Below are 15,176 nucleotides of genomic sequence, written 5' to 3'. Positions count from 1 at the left end.
TGTCCCGGAGATAACTGATCTGGGCCACTCCCTCGATCAGACAATCTTTCTAAATGGATCGCCGCTCGGCCCGTGAATCTGGGTGTGCATTCGGACGGATGAATGGAAGAATGTGGGCCGAGCCCGGGTAACATCTTCCTCCGAGAGGTTAAGACTCGAACCCATTTATAATCGGAAAGCCGCACAGAACTAAGACCCGCTCGGAATACTCATTTTAGTTGTCGCCGGCCAATAACAGATAGTTTTAAGCCCTTCCCCTTGTTGCCAGGTGACTTTACAAGTGTTTTTAGAATCAGTTTTAACAGTACCTCTGTGTAAAACACTAAAAATAATATGCAGTTTACCATTTTTTCTGCGATAATTGGTTCAGAACTGACAGGTTTGAAATGATCCCAAATCTGAGATAAATACCCGCAATGATTCACCAATTCCTTATCACTTAATAAGCTCGCTATTATCTTATTTCAAATTTACCTTATCGGAAGTAAAGAGGTTAACTAAATTTTTTGCTGGGTCAAACGTACGAGTTAACTTTGGGAAGGAACGTCAGACGGACAGCCGTATCGTCATGGATACTATCGGCCGCCGGAGGCTGTTCCAGCTGTCATTTAATGCGGGTAAAAAGCCCAAGGCTACCCGGCTCTGCCTGAGTTCATTCACCTCGGATTTAATTCCCGTTTGTTTCAGTGTCGCCCCATGCTGACAATTCTGAAGTCGTTAGGATGTCTCGGTGCTGCGGCGGCGGAAAGTGCAGGCTCACCTGTTTTCAGCTCAGCGCAAAGCCTTCTTTCATCCTGCGAGTACACAGAAACACAATCAGATAAAGAACTTTTTTTTTTTTTTTTTTTCGAGTCACACAAAAACAACCGCAACTGAAAATTCTGCTATAAATCCAACTTCTGTTCACTGTTTTTTTGGATTCGATGAATTCAAAAAATGTTTAGTCATGTTGTAAAGAAGCACTGGGTTATTTCCTTTTGTTCAGAAAGATAATGTTTTATCAGCCTAAGACTAGATAATTAAATACTGGTATTGATAACATTCAAATGAGAACATTGGGGATTTCATTGGCGATTAGTGACCTCGTAGTGCAATAACTCGACAGCTCCAGGAACCCCAAAATAGGGGAAAAAGAAATCATATCTTCTCCCAATTCCACGGGTTCTCTCATTTTCCCAGGAGGCGTGGCTTCACCTACTGCAGGGCTCTGCTGTTATTTCTTTTATGGCTATTAAACGTTATCATTGTCTCATTTGGACTATTTCATGTAAGGTCCACAATGAGCTCAAAGGTGCCCGTCCGTTGAAACGCGGGTTGAATTCCAGCGATAAACCCTCAAACCGGGGAAAAGTCCTCAAAGGCGGTCGCAAATTTCCGAACTATCACATCCTGCCATTATAAGTTCAAATAAAACCGCTACTACTCACTTATTGGTGATTTGAGCTTTAATGGATGGTGTCATATAGCCAAGCGTTCACATTAATTATGCCTTCTTAATTTCACACCCGTGGTTTCCCTTGGAAATGAGTAATATCACACTTTACATAAAAGGATGGAGAAGATTTTACTAAATGAGATCTCCTGAAAAAGGACTGATGACTCATTTATAATCCCTCACACAGTTAAACCTTATCACAGGCTAAATACTACTTTAATTAAAAAGGAGAAATGAGTGAAATCAAACGTCTTCAGCAGTTGATGGCATCACAAATGTAGCCCCCCTTCAAACAAAATCCTCAAAATGTCTCTACTTGGTCACCTCCATTATCATTTTATTTTATTTTAATTCATTCTATTTCATTTGATTTCATTTTATTTCATTTTATTATACTTTATTTTATTATCATTATTATTATTATTATTATTTTTTCTATTTTTATTTTTTCAAAAGTTCAGACTTCCCTTCTTTGTGTGGTTTCCTACTCGTTTTTGATCGTCTGACAAGCGTAAATATGTGTCTCATTCATTTTTAAGTATTTAGCATGTAGTACCTCAAAAATAATCTTTCACTCAAAACCTGATGCTTTTTTTCATTGATTCCTTAATTTACGTCAATTTTCTCAATATATCAACTGACGGTGGATGAATTAAAATTAATTTCCATTTCTTTTTAATTTGTTTATGATAAAAAAAATCCCAAAATGCTCAAATATCTACATGCAATCACCGGCATACAAGTAAAATTTGATTGTATCTTGAATTGAATGTGCTATTTGGCTGAGAGTCGTCGATTTTGTTCCAAATCCAAGTCCAACATCCTCTTATTTTAATTTGATATCTTGCGTTAGTTTCCAAGGTGGAAACCAGCCCAGGTTTGTGGGGGGACGCTTATGGTTAAAAACGATGGCGTTCATTGCAAAGTTGCTGCACTGAGAATTACTTTGGAAATAAATCAAAAATTCTTACTAATTTCACATTCTTATTCACTCGCATGCTGATTTTCTATTCAATGATCTTTCAGTTTGACTCTGCCTGCACTGAATGTGTGCTTTCAACATCCACGTCCCTCATATTTGCTTATTGAAGAGCGACTTTAGCTCCGCCCCCTTGATGCACCGACACACGCATACCAAGGAACCCCACGTTCGATTACTGAGTCGATGAGGAACTTCATGCCACTGTTTGTTCTTTACTGCAGTTGTTTGATTCGAGTCAAGAGAATCCTGCAAAATAGTTCCTGAGCATACTGAGCTCTCCTCGCTCGGAGGCCTCTGAGCTACAATGTTTGCTCCTAAAAGCTACCCAACTTTGCAATGTTTCATTTATTTACTCTGCTTCTGATCTCCACCCCTTTGGTTTTCACTTATTTTGCAAAGGGTCTACATAGGTATACAGTGGACCTTCGCCACTTCAAGGTTTGGTTTTTGCAACCTGGCTGTTCTGCAGATTTTTTTTTTTGCAATTTGGCAATTTGGTTTGTGTGATTTATCATTCAATATATATATATATATATATATATATATATATTATAATAATAAAATAAATAAATATATATATATATATATTTTTTTTTTATTTTATTATTATATTTTTTTTTTATTTGCAGTATTTGATTTTTTTCATGATGAAATAGCCATATTCTAGCCTAAAAAAAAATGAAAAAAAAAAAAAAAACGGTTAAAAAAATGTAGTTAAATTAAATGAAAATTAATTTTATAAAATAAATAGAATACGAGATCTCCCTTGCCGGCATGCATTCTTGGAGGAGACGGCTTCTCCGACATGGCATTAATGACATCATCGTAACTGAACGCCATTCGGATCCGTTGACAGACAAGGACCTCACCGAATATGATAAAGGAAGAGGAAGAACAACGACAAACGGTTCAAAAGCCCCGCAAAATTTGTCGCAAGATTGAGATACGGTTCGGTCGGTCCACTTTTGTAACTCGATCGATGACACCGTGGCAGTTTATAAAAGCAATTTCCACTGGGAAAAAAAAAGCAAATGGCGGATGTTTCTGAAGAAAAAAAAACACCAGTAAAGCAGGGGGTTTGTAAAGGGATGAGTGAGGATTGTCAAGGGTTAATATATTTGTAAACACCATCAAAATTATCACGTTTTTGAACGTCACCCCTGCGAAAAGCGAGGGTGCAGTGTAACACATCTTTATCATTTAACGCCGGTGACCGAATCGGACGGTTTTCGTTTCTGGCACAGAAATCTGAAATCTCGTAATCTGAAGGTTGCAAGTCGGATTCCCTGAAAGGAAAACGGCGCAGACGATGAACGAGCGCAAAACTATTCGCGGGAACGAGAGCGACGACCGCTTTAACGACGATAAACAACATTTCCGTCGGCGTGGCGACCGTGAGTTCACCTTTTCCAGCCTCCTGAAACTTGTAACTACTTCTTAGACATTTGAAGCCGTTACGAGTGTGTTTTATAAAACCGTGTCAGTATCAGCAGCAGCTAAGTGTGTGTGTGTGTGTGCAGGACCACTTAATGAGCCCAGAACTTGCTCTTTTATAACGCACATTAATTAAGCCGTTTTTTTTTTTTTTTTTTTTCATTTTTGCCTTTAAGTCGTGTTTTCAGAGGCCTCTTGAATAGGCTCGGATTCTAACAACAACTTGTCTCCGGTCTATTTCCTTTTAATCCGGCCATCGTCTGCTGAACTCATAGGAGAATCCTTATCATCATTAGCACTTGACATCACAGGAAGCGGTGCCGCGCGAGCCGCTGAAACGTGGAAATATAACAACCGCGAATCTAGAAAACGCTACTTCCTGCGAATCTGCCTGAAGGAAGCCGCCGCAGTCTGGTTCATTACCGCACAGATGTTCTTCTCTTTGTTTTCATAAAGCGCCATGCCGCCCTCCTCCTCCTCCTCCTCCTCCGCGGTAAAGGCCCGCCATCCTGCGAGACAGCCAGGCCAATCAAAAGATGTTTACCAGCCATTAAGATCGTCTACTCGCCTCGACGAGAAAGGAAATGAGGAGAGTGGAAAAAGAGAAATCAACTACATTTCGGAGACGGATCCTTAATTGTTCTGACTGGGTTTTGACATTAATTAGGTTGAAATATAGCAGAAAGAGCACCAGGCGAGAGATAGCTTCACCTGGGACTTGGAAGGTAGACGGCGAAGCATTTCTCAAGCACATAAGTGTCCATCATGGGCCTCTAAGCGAGCGCTCTGCAACACAAATACCTGCTGCATTGTTTGGCAATTAGCATTTACAGTACGTCCGCAAGCGGGATGAGCGCCGCCGTTCTGTCACTTAAGACGTCCAAACTCACTGTCACCAATTTGCGTCGCCACATTTAAAGAGTAATTGCTCTCCGGATTGCATTTACGGGGACGGAGTTATTTTTCGGTCCCGGGCTCGCTTATTCCACTTCCACTTCGCGGAAAAAATGACGGGGCTTCATTTGAACGATCAAAGTGGGGATTGTTGAGTGTTTTTAGGCGGCGGGGAACTCGCGTTTCCTGCACGCAAGCTGTGCTTCCACTCAGATTATCAAAACAGTTCGGAGGGAAAATTATGCGGTTTGTGCTCGGTGAGATATAGGTTAAATATTTAATGAAATTTATATAACCTCCAGACAGAGCTGCCTGATGCGGTGACATTTCATTCTTCATCTATGCTAATAAATTTGCCCCTTAAAAATGCGAAATGTAATACAAGTATCATTTAATATTTGTATCGAATAAAAAAGTGCTCCGGATGTGTGTTTCTGCATTATAGCTCTAAGCCATTCAACATTTCCTTATTTTGAATTTAATATTGCTCTTGTGTTGAATCCAAATACATATGAGACTTAAATGTCATTTTTTTAATTAAATATATCATCCGTCGCAAGATTTATTAATGTACTTTCAATAAGAAGAACACCTGTCCCTTGAGGTCGTTTTTTTTTATCTCGAGCTCATTCCGCGAAATTCAACTTGGGGTACTTTCAAGGTGTATTTGTGAACTTTGCAACCGTGGCAAAGCGAGCGGGCGGCTTTAGGACAGGATCTCCTTGAGGACGGCGTGCGGAAGACGACGATGGTTATTAGCTTTCCATATTATATCAGGATGCGCTTCTCTTATCCAGACTTTGTGTTGGATTTTTAACACAAGCGTGTGAAGAAATTAACGATTAAATCCCGCTCTTACGGGCAAAAGTAAATATGACTTTACTTACATTTATAAATGCTGGTACGGTTGGACTGTGGCGGTCGGACTGATTCTATAATATCGGAATATTTGGACTCACATTCATTACATTAACATTAGCAACCTTCTTCTTCTTCGTGTCCTTTCGGCTTTTCCCTTCAGGGTTCGCAACAGCGAATCAACCTTCTCCATCTAATCCTGTTCTCCAGATCCGCCTCTCTCACTACATCCATAAATCTTCTCCTTGGTCTTTTCTTCAAAACTCCAAGTCCAGCATCCGTCTACCAATATATTCACGATCACTGTAACTCTATCATCGCTGATCTCGCCACTGTCTTGCACACCTTTCCATTTCATTCTGGCTGATAATCAGATCAAATATTACCTTCTGGCTCTTTTCTTGCCGTGACTTAACCTTCATTCTTGTCCTTTCCAGATCATATCTCCACCGTCTCTAGATTTTCCTCAATCTGATCTCAGTACAGATCACAATGTCATCTGCAAACAAGTAAACATTAAGAACCATTTATGAATATAAGCATATTTGGACGGCATCGGTTTGCGTTATTGGTATATTTTGAGTCGTGTTCTATTCAGCAGAGGTAAATATTACTTTACTAGGCATTTCTAAATAGTGGTGGTGAATTTCCTTAGCTACACGGCACATATAAATATCATATTATCCAGACGATATTGCTGTATTTCAACTGGATCGAATGTTTTACACGGAACTTTTATCTCTTGACCGAAGTACAACCCCAACTCCATGATGAAAGCGCTCATGAAAACATTTGAATCTTGAGTTTCTGGATTTTTTTTTTTTTTTTTTGTCAGGCACTTTGATCCGTACAAGAGGCACTCACTTCAATCCCATTATGAGACAGACGTCTACGGCTGATATCTCCTAAAAATCAGCAATTTGCCGGGAAAAAATAAAAAATAAAAGTCGAGATACATATATTTTGTGCCGTCTGCGAAGAAAACCTTCCCCCTGGAGAGAACGCCGAGACGATGTCGTATATAGCTCTGCGGTGTGACAAGCAACGGTTGTGTAAACTTCTTAATTATTCAGATAACCAAAGTGTGTTTTTCTTGCATCGGTCGCCACGGTGACATGTAAATAACTCACTCGTCTTTTATAGCGTGCTCATAAATCCATATAAAGTGCTCTCTCTCTCGAAGAGGAGGACGTGGGGAGGCAGGGAACCCGGAGAGAAGGATCACGCAGGGCAGCTGAGGATGCAGGGGTTGATCTGGGACGTCCGCGGCTCTGTAATAGTGATAAATGATAATTGTTCCAAGTTAAATGTGGCATAGCTTTGTTGGTGAAGCATCATTTCTTAGGGAGTTTTTTGTCCCGCCACCTCGTAAATTAAAACATTTGCAATACAGACGGGTCCTTTGCCGAGATGCACCCGTGTTGTCGCTGCATTGGCCTTTATAATGGGAAATAATTTGTATCGTTTCAGAGTTGATGAAGTGGCGGTAGGAGGGAGGGTCTGCGTGGGTTTCTTCCGGGTTCTCCGGTTTCCCGCCACAATGGGAAAAAGTACAGCAGGAAAACCGGGGACCCTAAATTGCGGAATAGGCGGAGAAGTTGGATATAAGACAAGAGAAGAGTAAATCAATTGATCCCCACAGAGCATAGGTGTCAACTCTGGCCCGCACTGAAATTATTATTTGGCCTGCAAAGCCATACCAAAGGACTATTAAAGCTGGCCCAATTCTACAAATCTAAGAATTTTCTGATAGTGTTTTGGCACGAAAATCACAACAGGACCCATAAACGCCCTCTCCTCTATTAACAGTAGTCATAGCGACCTTATGCTAATACTGGCACCCTACTACTTTGGCAGAAAACAGGATTTTGCATGTATGCAATATTAAGTTATATATTGTATAGTATTAAGAAATGCTTGTTCTATATTTAGTTTTTAAGCAACACTTGTTTGGGTCCATATGAAAAGGCTCACTGTTAAATCCGGAGGAAGATTTTTTTTTCAATAAATATCAATGTTGGCCCATGACTTGGTCCGTATTTTGAATGTTGGGCCACTGTGTATTTGAGTTTGACACCCCTGCCATAGGAGGAATTCTTTTATCACAGCAGTGTAAGAGTTATAGTGTCAACAAATATGAATACAAATGTAAATAAAGAACAATTAAAAGGCAATTAGAAGGTAACAAACAACATCCACAAATAAATGGATAGTAGAGATGACGACAACAACAACAAGAAGAAGGATAAGAATGGGCAACAGAAAGGTGATAAATAAAAGACAACCAAAAAAACAAAATAACTGAGTGATAATAGCGATGATAAAAACAAAATAAAAAAAAAATAAGCAGGATGTGAATGGGTTGAGACCAAAAAGGATAAAATGGACAACAGAGTTGTTGTGAGGTCGTGGTAGGACAGATATTTTTGGATATTTAATGAACGTATGATTTGAATGCCTGCTAATTGTAAATCAACATCCCGGGATGTTTCGAACTACCTTCAAATATTTGGTTTTTCCTTCGACATCATCCGATCATCTCTTCCCGACTGTTTACCACTCAAGTTACGTAAACAAGCAGCTGCCGGTAGAATTTAGGGCAAAATATCTGCGATGAGTCAGGAGAGCAATTATCTAACCAAAGAGTGTAATGTTTTCTTTTATAACCGCGTCGAAGCACTTTCTTTGATTAAAAAATTACAGTTTTGTCTGCCGTCATGTGCAATGAAATTCATTAAATTTTGATTTTCCTCTCATTGAATTGTAGAATTTCTTTTATTAAACCGCCACACGATCGGACCAATTCCCAGAGACGGAATTAGCCGGTATAATACGGTAGCGGTAAAAAGCGTGGAGCCTCGCGGGGGGGTCTAACCAGAGGGCACACAGGCAATCAGGAAGCCGAGATTCTCCTTCTACTGTGAACCAGACGCCTCGGGCTTCGCTTCTGACCATCACAACCTCAGCAGAGACCGATCAATCAGGTCAATCTTCTGCAACTGGTGACCGATACAGTTCAATAAAAGTAATAAAATACTTAGGAGCAGATTGACCGCACTGGCTATTGAGCGTATAAATTTTGTTCTATTTTTTCCCCATCCATCCTCACAGAGCTGCTGAAATCTATTCGTTTCGCATCGGGCCTGGAGAAGAGAGTGCAAGACATCGAAAGGACCCTCTGCTCCGCCAGATATGTGGAACAGGAAGCATCGCCAGTCGAGAAAAACGGAGAGCCCAAACAAAACGGAGACACGGGTGGAAATGAAGGGAGAATATTCTTGCACTGACAGCAGCTGACCTGCCGCTCGTACTGTCTCGTGCGCGCAAACGCGAACCTGGCTGCACAAAATTGGAAGCTGCTGGGTCAGATTCAAGTGGAATAGTAGTATTTATATCGAAATTGAGGAAGTTGCAGTTGGTAAAAAAAAAAAAAAAAAAAAAAAAGGAAAGTTTGCAGTCAATTTAGTTCCTGGCAGTTTTATTCTCATCCATGAAACAATCGGCGTGACTTTGGCTATGAGAGAAAAGGACACACTCGGGCCTCATCAATCAATCCAACGGCAGAAAGCGGAGGAGATCAGTGTGTCAGCGTCCTGTTCTGATGGGCTCCACGTGTGATTCGTCAAACACAGATATCTCACAATTCCAACATAAAAATGACCGGGCATTGATATATGCGGGGATATAAATGCTTGTCATGTAGATATCTTACTGCGCCGTGTCACTCATTCGGACGCTTCGCCCCTAAATTTTAGAATATCTGAGGGACTTATCCTTATGGAGAAAAAAAAAAAAAAAAAAGAAAAAAAAATGTAACGGGGCTCTTACCGTGATAAAGTCAGACCACAGATAACAAAAATTAAAAAAAAATGAAAAATAAAATTATGTAAATTAAAACAAAATACAGAATAGATAAATAAATAGATAAAATTACAATTACATTAAACAAAACAATACAATTAAACAATGCACAAAACTTCTGTTAAATCTGCAGTCACTAAATATCAGTTTAATAAAAGGAAAATAGTATTTTTGCTCAAAATATCATGTTTTGTTTTTTTTTGTCTTAAATTATGAGGAAAAAAAATGTGAAAAAAATAAATAAAATTATTAAAAAAAAAGAATAAAATAATGTAAAATAAAATAAAATAAACCATACAGAATAGATGAATAAATACATTTAGTTACAATTAAAATTAAACAAAACAATAAAATTAAAAAATGGACGAAACTTCAGTTAAATCTGCAGACACTAAATAACAGTTTAGTAACTGGAAAATAGTATTTTTGCTCAAAGCAGTCTTGTTTTTTTTTTCTTAAATTATGAGGAAAAAAAAAAAAAAGGCTGGAATGCCAATGATAATTAAACACATGCCAAATACACGGCCACAATACGGTTTCAGCCAATTTCCTTCCTTCTTTTCATTCTGAAAAAACAGATGTCAACCATGTGCCTGGTAACATGTACATGCGGAAAAATCTAAAAGATTCTTGGCCTTTATTTTCTTGCGTCCACATGGCTGCATTCTGTGTCCAAGAACATTAATATAAGCAAAAAAACACTTCTTACCGACAGCAAAGGCGGGAATGCCGGCGCTGTTGACAGTTGGCAATAAGTTAGTATTGATGAATGTGAATTATTCCGTCTCCGTCCGCTCTGAAATTTACTGCCTCTGTAAATTCCTGGAAGGAAGATGAGCAGGGTTGGCAGCAACACCTCCTCCGTGTCCGTCAGTCAAAATGTAACCGTCGGCTCTGAGGCCCCTTCCGTTGTCAACGCCGGGATACAAGAAAATACCGAAAAGTTAGCATTTACTCCACAGATCATCTGCTTGTTGATGTCTTCACCCTGTTTTTCTTTGTTTGGCCAAGTTTAAACAGACTTCCAGCATGAACTAAAATGATGAATATTTGTGAGACGTAAATGCTTTATGAAATATACTGCTCAAAAAAATAAACACAATGTAAATCCAAGTCAATCACTTGTCACACTGATGCGACACTGACTCATTTTGACTTGTTTTAAGGACGTTATATCAACATTGGATCAGCTTGTTGTGTGTTTTTCCACAATTATTTTGAGTGAGACTCCAAATCTGGACCTTCATGGGTTCATACATTTGATTTCCATTGATCATTTTCGTGTGATTTTGTTGTCAGCACGTTCAATTATGTAAAGAACAAAGTATTTAAGAGGAATATTTCATTGATTAAGATCTGGGATGTGTTATTTTAGTGTTCCCTTTATCTTTTTGAGCAGTGTATTTTCCCAAAACTGTTGTTTCGGTAACCGATACAGATTGACCAAATAATTGCAAACCATTCTTGGTAAACTCTTCTGAAATCTCCTGTCTGCATGGCATCGGATCTAGACTTTATGCCTTTCTTGAAAATACCTGAACCTGAGAGCAAGTTTAATTTAATCCAAAACCTCATGTGTAGCGTTTTTTTTTTTTTTTGTCTCTCAATTTATCTACAATATTCATCAAAACTGAGACGGAAGTCGACATGTTCGTCTTGGGTTTCGTGCTGGATTTGGACACAATCACATAGAAAACAGACGTTTGAAAGAAATTGGACGTTTTTGGCTGCTGTAGGCGAAAATGCAAGTCAACGTGTTTGTGTAGGGAATGGCAGAACGTACAGATTGTGTCAGATCTGTGAAACCGCTGCCAACTGTTGTGAACGTGACCGGACTTTTTGAGAGCGTCAATGTTCGGCCCTAAAACCAAGCCTTGGGGTTAAGAGCTGAAATAAAGAATAACCGTATATTCATTTATCTGACATTTAAATTTTTTTTAATGGTGGACAAGACCGTCAATTATCCTTGAATATGTCATTGCAGTTGTTTGCATCTGACAGATTGTATTTAATCTTTTTATTTAGAGTGTTAAAAACAAATGTTGGCAAAAACAAAATTTTAGAACATTTTTCCTTTGTTGCATTTTCAGCAAAGGGTGATTGTTTTATTTTAATTAATCTGAAACACATGCAAGTGTCACATACAGCAAATGTACAAAATGTCCTAAAAATCTCTTTTTTTTTTTTTTTTTTTTTTTTCTTTTCATCCTTCCCAGCCTTTCCGCGATGTTTGATAGCGGAGGTCGAGTAAGATGCTTCACTTTCATCATCATCACTATCAAAACATATATTCTGCTCATCCTGAGATCCTTCGAATTCACGTTTAGTGGCTCAGAATAAGAATAAGAACAACTTTATTTATTCCAAAGGACATTGTTGTGCCAGAGTTTCAAGTAAAACATAACAATAATAAATAATAGTATGAAATTGTATTAACAGTAAAAAAAAAAAAAAGAATATTTCATTACATCCATACGATTTGTTTCGGATCGTCCTGACCCGTCTTTTGTTTTAAAGTTTTTTTTTTCCGAGACTGTCTTTTTTTGAATCCTATATACAGCGCTGGTGGCGGGCCGTGCATTTCACACAGGCCTTTAGTGACGCGCTAACTAAACACCTCATAACACATTCATTACCAAGCGTACGACTCGTGAATCCATACAGAATCACACTTACGCATGACACCACGTTATTATGGGCTCGGAGGGCGACACTTCATTTCCAGAGCATTTAAATCAATAAGCTCGCAATCACAATTAACAGTAGGAAACTAAGAAGTACCATTTGTGAGCTAAATCAAGTTTGTCCAAAAAACTCAGCATTGTCGTCGTGCCATAAAAACAAGATGATACCGAAATAAAATTAAACTGATTATTTGCATTTGTTTTCTTAAGAGTATACAGCAAAACAATGGTACATGTTGGTGCAGCTGAGATTAGCGTGACTTCAGTCACAACGGCGCCAAAGTGCCATTTTTATTCACATTGTAATTTGCAGAAAAAATGTGCAAATTGCTCTGGATTTATTTTTTCATTTTTACAATTAATTTATTTAGTTACCATTGATATTATATTTATGAAATAAAATGACAAAAAACAAAAACAACTAAAATGCTGGCACTCACCATCAAGGATGTCCTCCACAGCGCCTGCTTATTTGAAAATAAAATCCATCCTCCTTTTCACGACTTCAACAGTTTATCTGTGCGCGTCAGTTCCATCAACGAGTCCTTTTCTATGAACATGAAGGCTAATTCCTTTAATAATAATAAATTCTTTTCATTCACATTAATGGAGAGAATGAAGCTCAACAGAAGCGGTGGACACAGGGCTAGGAAGAACCAAACTTATCCCATAATCTCACTCAGATTTTGACTGAAAATCATGGAGATCAGCAAGACTTTTCCCTTCCCAATCCATCATATACAGCCATGAATGTCTGTGAGCTATTGATCTCTGGGTTCAGTTCAGATAATTTGCAAAGTGCCAGTTTTAAGACTGCTTATCCAATCACAGGATGCATACACATCATGTCAAATTTAGCGTAAGACCTTCTAGCTGGCCTCGGAGTCGCAGACTCGAGATCTGATTGGCTTTCGCAACTGACTGTGTCAGGAGCCTGCTCTGTTGCTTATGAAGGCCTCAGGAAGATTTCAGTGGACCTGAAAACACTAGCTAGCAGAAATATGATTGGATAAATACTCGACCATAACCTGCAACATCGGAAGCAGCCGGCCAATTGGATATATTACGTAGAACAAACAATGGAGAACTATATTTACATGTGTACAAAAAAGTTAATTCTCCTTCTCTGAGTATGTTTAGGCCAGCAGAGAAGGCTTTGCTGGCCCTGAGAGCCCATCAGTGTACAGCACTCATTTTGAACAAGGTCAGAAAAAAATCCAGTCCGTGTGTTGATAATAAAGGATTTGCGGTTCAACGGAGAGATTTAAACAGAAACACCTTTTACAAAGAATTGCTGAAGTGATGATGGGCAACTCGTGATGCGCCTGAATCCTAGACTATTTGTTTTATTCCTCAGCAGACAGATCTGCGAGGCCGTCACTGTCTTCCTGAGGCCAGATTCATTCAAAACGGTCCATTCAGAGGCAGACAGGAAGGATCTCGTCTTCATTCTTCTACCAGTTCATCCGACGCGATGCTTGGGGGTAATCGATCGCTCCTGTTTGAACTAAAAGCTTTCAGATTTCACCATTGTTGTCTATCCTCTCAAGGACTGCTTTTTTTTTTTTTTTTTTGTTAATGAAGCAGCCACAGCACGACCAGTGTGCATGAAAGCTCGTGCTTTTATATCAACATATAATTCACTCTATATTTCTATCAAATTGGAAATGGTAATATAACAGTTGTCTGAAAGGAAGTCCTTTTACTTTAAAATGAGAAATTACCGACATGTCAGTCTACCATTTTCTATCTGTAATGCTGAAAAGATGCGTCTGGAACCAACACTCAGCGAACAATGAGCTGTGATTTAATTGTGCTGCGGCTCAAAGGTTGCAGGATCCAGTTATTCCAACGCGCTCTTTCACCAGCCATTTCTGAGCAGATGGCTATGCCGTTGTGGATGTTGCTGCCCTCCATCAGTGTTTTGTCAATTGCACTGAGCTTTTTTTCGAACACGACGGTCACAAAAATGCTTTTTGTGCTTGGCGGAATTGCCAAATCTATCTCTCGCTTTTTTTTTTTTTTTTTTTGTTCGGGGGGAATTTTTCCAAGACAAAGGGAGGATTTAATCTTTCCGAAGGCATCTGTGTGCTCTGTCTGCGGTGCATGCTGCAACTCTGAGCTGCAGAGAGCAGATGTTGGTATGAATTATATATTTGTGGAGGTTGAAGATGACAAGTGAGCGTTAAATGCAAAGAGCCAGATTTGAGAGCTTTGACAAAAATTGCGGTAATGCCGTAAACACGATGCGCGCATTTGTCACATAAAGCACCGATGAAGTTTACACATGCGAATCGCATCAGAAGTTCAACGAGATGCATCGTCTTTGCGGCAAAGACACGGGCGGGAAATCGCATCTGCACGCATCATCATTATCGTTCCCGGTGGAAGAACAGAAAACAGATTCGACATCCCGATGCGAACGGACAATAACCGATACCCGGAGAATACGATGCCGTCAGACACCAAGACGCAGCTCTGTCATTCGGAGACCTGCAAATAGCAGCGATTGGTAATGGAGCGGACGGACCGCTATCTGGGGTCGAGGCCTCGGAGGAAAAGAGAATCAATAGGTTTGTCTTCTCAAAAGAACAAGGGGACAATCTGGTTTGTCTTCGCTCATTCTCCAATCTTGTAACTCGGACCCTTGGTTTTCTACGCAACCGAAGACTCCTCAGGTTTATCCAAACTATATTCTTTGTTACAAGCAAGGAAGCGGACTGAAACTTGGTCAGGGTGTTTCGAAGAGAGGTTTTTTGAGAGAAAACACCTTGACTTTTGAACCAATTATAGCAAGCTGAGGCAGGCGATAGCCAGCCATTCAGAAATAGAACAAGAAAATAATGCCCGGAGCACACGGGGAAGGGCATTTCATTATAACTTTGTCCCGTGAAGAATCAAATGTCCTTTTCAAGAAAGCAGTAACCAAATGTTATTCTCCTTTTTTTTTTTTTTTTTTTCAAATTCCTCCTGTCTAACTGAAAAAAAAAAAAAAAAAAAAAAAAAAATCATCAAACGCAAGGCACAC

Source organism: Fistularia commersonii, chromosome 15 (genome assembly GCF_037954325.1).
Source record: "Fistularia commersonii isolate RoL2024-O1a breed Wild chromosome 15, RoL_Fcom_v1.0, whole genome shotgun sequence".
NCBI classification, from domain to species: domain Eukaryota; kingdom Metazoa; phylum Chordata; class Actinopteri; order Syngnathiformes; family Fistulariidae; genus Fistularia; species Fistularia commersonii.
Note: the sequence above shows the minus strand (reverse complement) of the source record.